This window comes from Pieris brassicae, chromosome 1 (genome assembly GCF_905147105.1).
Source record: "Pieris brassicae chromosome 1, ilPieBrab1.1, whole genome shotgun sequence".
NCBI lineage: Eukaryota > Metazoa > Arthropoda > Insecta > Lepidoptera > Pieridae > Pieris > Pieris brassicae.
The window spans coordinates 11,910,600-11,916,599 of record NC_059665.1 but is presented as its reverse complement, the minus strand read 5'-3'; positions in this window follow the sequence as shown (position 1 = coordinate 11,916,599).

The following is a 6,000-nucleotide window of genomic DNA, read 5'->3' as shown; positions in this document are numbered from 1 at the left end:
TAAATGTTCGTTCGAAATGAAAAATTCGAATAATTTCTGGGAAAACCCTAAACAGCTCTTTTCTTTTTCCCATACAAACGTTTTGTAAATAAAACGTAGAGTCAATTTGAACTTTATTGATATTTAATAAAGTTCCACCAGATGTCATAAACCTTCTTTGTTGGACCTTCTGCTGACTTCACATCCGGAGACCTACCAAGTCTCTGTTGACCCGCCATTGGGTTCATCAGATCATTGTGTGGTACGGAGCATTGTGCCGCTCACACGCCCTTTACGGCCTAGCTTTGCGGGCTGTCGCCGTGTGTGGCACTATAAGTCAGCAGATTGGAACGGGATGCGGTCTTTTTTTGCGTCCTACCCTTGGGGGCTCATTTGCTTTTCGTTGAGTACTCCGGATGCCGTCGCTGACTCTGTCGCTGATGTGGTCCTGCAGGACATGGAACTTTTTATTCCATTCTCTGCGGTGCCGGTCGGTGGCAAGTCCCAGCCTTGGTTTAGGCGTTCGTGCAAAGAGGCTTTGCGCCGTAAGCGTGAATGCTTTAAAGCCTGGGCAGAAGCGGCGACATCCTGTGATGCGGCGATCGGCGAACGTAAAAAAGCATACAATTCAGCCTCTAGGTCCTTCAAACGGGAAATCGCTAAGGCAAAGTCAGAGCATATCGCTAGGTTTGGTGAGAAATTGGCCCACCTTCCTTCGGGAACTCGAGCCTTCTGGTCTCTTGCCAAAGCTGTCCAAGGGAATTTCTGTCAGCCCTCTATTCCACCACTGCATAGGGAGGATGACTCACTGGCCCATACTGCAAAAGAGAAGGCCGATCTTCTAGGCTGTCTCTTTGCGTCGAACTCAACTTTGGATGATCAGGGGAAGCAACCACCGACATTATTGCGGTGTGATACTACGATGCCTGAAGTTACATTCCGGCCACGTGCTATCCGTAAACATTTATTTTCCCTGGACATCCATAAGTCGAGCGGGCCTGATGGCATCCCCCCAATTGTGCTGCGTACTTGTGCTCCTGAGTTGGCTCCGGTCCTAACGCGCCTTTTCGGTACCTGTACTCCCTCAACACTGTTCCGAAGTAATGGAAGACAGCTTTGATACATCCGATCCCTAAAAAAGGCGATCGGTCTGATCCGTCCAACTATCGCCCAATCGCAATAACCACCTTGTTCTCCAAAATAATGGAAACCATTATTAACGGCCAGCTCTTGAGCTATCTAGGGGGCAGCCAGCTGATTAGCGATTCTCAGTACGGCTTTCGTCGTGGTCGCTCAGCTGGTGACCTCCTTGTATACCTTACACATAGGTGGGCAGAGGCAATTGAGTCCAAGGGGGAGGCGCTGGCGGTAAGTTTGGACATAGCGAAAGCCTTCGATCGGGTATGGCATAGAGCACTGCTCTCGAAGCTTCCAGCCTATGGGCTCCCCGAGAAATTATGCAACTGGATTTCCAGCTTTCTCGCTGATCGGAGCATTAAGGTCATCATCGACGGAGCATGCTCCGACCTTAAACCCGTCAATGCTGGTGTCCCACAAGGCTGTGTCCTATCCCCGACCCTGTTTATTCTGCATATTAATGATATGTTGCAACTTAGCAACCTTCATTGCTATGCGGACGACAGCACTGGGGTTACTATTTACACGGGCCGGGCAGGTATTTCTCGGGCTGTTGTTGATGAGTGCCGGAACAAACTTGTGTCTGAAGTCGAAACTCTTTTACGTGGAGTCTCGGACTGGGGTAGACTAAATCTAGTCCAATTTAACCCCAAGAAGACACAAGTATGCGCCCCTTTGTCGCTACTCCCCTCTTTGAAGGCACTCTCCTTAAAGCCTCAGCTAACATCGGAATATTGGGCGTTGACATATCGAATAACGTCCGGTGACCCAGAGTGAAGTACCGTCTCGCCTTGCTGAGCACACCAAGCTTTTTGGAGGCTAATTTAGCCTTCCCTTCCAAATCCGAAACTGAACGTCATTCGATATGTCAATGCCCAATATTCTGATGTTAGCTGAGGCTTTAAGGAGAGTGCCTTCAAAGAGGGGAGTAGCGACAAAAGGAGTTTTTTTAGCGGAAAACGCGCCGACTGGTGTCTTCTTGGGGTTAAATGGGGTTAATTGCGTATAACAGGGTATTTTTTTTTTCTAAAGGAATTCTCAATTGAAATAAAATCCAATTTATTAGGTATTTCTAGTTTTTCAAAAGCAGTTGATTTAACACAATAATCAAGAAAACTATTTAAACCGTCTGTAGAAGACGTTGTTAATGTTTTAAAATTAAAAATATTATCCAAATAATAAAAGCCAAGACACCGTATGTCTTGATATGTTCTTCGACTAAAGTATCCAATAACCTTTAGCTGATTATCAAATTTTTGAAACAAAATTGCACCATATCCGATTGAACTTGCATCCGTGTGCAATTCAATTGGTTTACTGGGATCAAATATGGTTAAAACAGGTGCAGAAGTGTCCCCCCCAAGGTCCAAGCCTTGACGTGGCGGGGGGCTCTAGTACTTGGAGTGCAAGCCAGCACTTAGGGAAGCCGATTGGACCGATGGTACAGTTCTCAGTAGGCTTCTTTAAATAGAAGAAACTTGATGAACAACAGTAGAAGTAGAGGTCGTAAGGGGAGGGTGTGCGTCATCTATTTTCGCACGTTGGGATGGCCGGCCAGCGTTTCTGCGCTTCATTTGGTTTTACATTATATCTGAGGTGTAAGCCAGCACCTTGGGGAAATGTATGGACTGAACTTTGTAGTTTAACTCGTATTAGTGAATATCAAGAGCATTGCTCTTGGCATATTGTTTTTTTTTTTAAACTTGTGGAGTTGCCAGACTTCCATAGATCACGACCCCAGGTGGCGAATAGGGGTCCTCGCACTCGCCCGCGGGGATACCGGTTGGACTTCCGACATCCAACTGGCGTGGACCAAAACTGGTGGGCTCAGGGCGTGCCCCCGGTTCAATTTTTGAATCGGTTACGACCGGTGTTGAGTGTATTTTTATTATTATTATACATTATACATTTGCTCTGCTAATGCTCTGCATATGGTGGATGACCTTCTAGGTCTATGGCGCAACGGATCTGGTGGCTGCGATAAGCAGTTTCCGGGTGGGTTTCGACTCTCCGTCGGGCAACCTGTTACCTCCTGCGTGTGTCGTTGTCATGTCTAGCGGCATGCTTGTGGTCAGGGGGGCTTGCCTTAATTGGCCGGCCTTGAGAGAAAGGAAAATCTCAATAAAAAAAACCCTTAAATTCCCGACATTGGGGCGCCTTGTAGGTTTTGTGCGGTGTCGGTTACCTGTGTTTACAGGTGGCTGGTGAGTAAAGTCAGTCGCTAGCGGCCATCCCTCGGATACCTCCCGTCCTCCGAGTGGTATAAGGGTTACCTAGGTACAGGGGGCACCACCTGGGTGGACTATGTTTTTCCCCTATGGAAAAATAATTTATGAAATGACAACAAGAAATAATCTAAAAAACAAAAAAAAACAAATCAAGAGAAGATGTTAGTGTGGAGATGCCGTGTGATGCGGCTGAGCAGGAAGCTGGAGTGGCAATGGCGGGCGATCATTTTGTTTTGCCAGCGCCCCCCGGTGATATTATGAGTGGAGTGCCCTGAGATGTCGGATTCTTCCACATACTCAGGTGTTGTAGCAAGGGAGTCTTTGACAGGTTCATCGCGGTTTTGGAGCCCCCGGAAGCGTTTCAGAGAAGTCGTTGACACCGATTCAGATATCGCAAGAGAGGCGTCTTCAAAGATAACGCGGCGTAAAGGCAGAGGTCGGCCATCCACTAAGGGCGAGAATGTGGATTCGGTTGCTACTAATAAGTCTGCCAAGTTAAAAGAATCAAGAGCTGAGAAAAAGGCTCGAGAGGAAGAAGAGCTTTTAGCATTGGAAATTCAAGCTCGAGAAACACGATGCACTTTATCTTCTGTCTTGGTGTCGGAACAGGGCGAGGATATGTCATTGGATTTACTAAAGAGGATTGAGGCTAGCCTGGGAGTTGTTGAAAAGGTTGCCACAAAATCGTCCAATATCAAAGGACAATGGGTCCATATGGCAAAAAATGCCATTGCGGACATGCGGAAGGATATTGGGGTACTTGCTCAACGTTCAGTTTCTGAGGAAACTCGATCTCTGCGTGAAGACAACGAGCGCCTTAAAAAGCAAATTGAGATACTCCAGCAGGATATGACGGATCTTCGGAAACATATTGGAGTTAATTCAAAGGAGCCATTGCTTACTCCTTCTCTCCTCGAGGAATTTGAGGCGAATCTGATGCGCCGTATTGGGGATAGATTAAATGCGCGGATTGAGAGTCTTGAGCCTAGGCTTAATCCTGCACCTGTATTAAGGCCTTCTCTAGCTGCGGACCGATGCAAGATCGTTAGGCCGCCTAGATTTGAGCCAGATCAATCCCAGAATAATAGGCAGGTGAATAGCAGAGGCTTGGTGCAAGCAGCATCTACTGATTTGCCCCAAGTACCATCCTCTATTTCAAAAAAGAAGAAAAATAAAAGAATTGCAGGAGATGAAACAATGGCCATTGAAAAGGTATCTGCTATCAGCCCTCGCCTCTGCAATTGGCTTCCAACCTTTCTAAAGAGCATTGGTTGATTGTTGGGAAAGGAAAGAAAAGAAAAAAGAAGAAAAGGGAAAGGTCGGGTGCTGTGTTAGCTCAACCAATAGTAACAGGTTTTCAGGCACCAGTTAAAAAGCCAAGACTGCGTACGCCCCGTACTGGTATAAGGTATACTGAGGCGGTCACACCGTAAAGTTGCCATTAGAATTGCGAGGGCATACCGTACAGTATCCTGTGATGCAGCATGTGTCATAGCCGCCACTCCACCTTGGCACTTGGAAGCTCTGGCTTTGGGAGACATTTTTTGGAGAAGAGCTGAAGCCAGGAGTGGTGGTTTTGACCCACCTCTGGAGGTAGTCAAGGTGTGGAAGGAGGAGTATCGCCGCTTAATTTTGCAAGAATGGAGGGAAGAGTTAAGTGAATGTCGGTTTGGTTTACATACTATTGATCTTATTCGTCCCTTTTTGAAACACTGGGTGGACCGACGGTGGGGATCGCTTTCCTATTGGCTCGTGCAGGTTCTCTTTGGCCATGGATGCTTCGGAAGTTATCTGCATCGAATCGTTGGAAGAGAGGCGACACCCGCTTGTCGCATATGATACGGTGAGGCATACAGTGGAGGAATGTCCGGCTTGGGACTACTTTCGCTCGGTGCTTGCTGATAGCATTGATGGCAATCTGTCGCTTCCACTAATTATTCAAAGAATGGTGGAAGCTGACAATGATGGTCCTTGGAATGCCTTCCAGGCTTTTTGTGAGGCCGTCATGAGTCAGAAAGAGAATGCGGAGCGTCAGCGTGAAAATGATTCAGATGCTCCGCCAGTAAGGAAACGACGACCGGGGCAGCGACGCCGTGTTTTCGCACGTCTGCCTTGCCTGTGTAAAATACCGTAGGGATATGCGTAAAAGCATTTCCTGACGAAAAAAAAAGGTGCAGAAGTGAGGTAACCTATTACAGTAGAAAGAGCTTTGGTATATGTATGGAGCAAATTTACGAAAGTAACCAGCGAGACCGTTAAACTGAAGGAGCTCTTTCACAGACGTAGGTAGGCCTGCTAGGCCTTTAATCTAGGCATATCCTAGGTATTCAACAAAAGTCTTCAGGAAATTACATTTTTTCCAGTTGAAGGCGAAACCAGCCTCTGACAGGGCAGATAAGACTTGGTCGCTAGCTCAAAATGCATCATTTTTGGTTTTTGAAAATACAAGGACGTCGTCCACGTAAACGAGCGCATTTTTACCCTTTAAACCCTTAAGCGCCGTATTAATAGCCCTTTGGTACACAGAAGGTGCGTTACAAAGCCCAAATGGCATTTTAAGATATTCCCAGATACCATCTGGAATAATAAAAGCGATTTTCTCGATGTCGCTCTGGGATGCCATCGATTTTTGATGGAACCAAGAAGCCATTTCTAA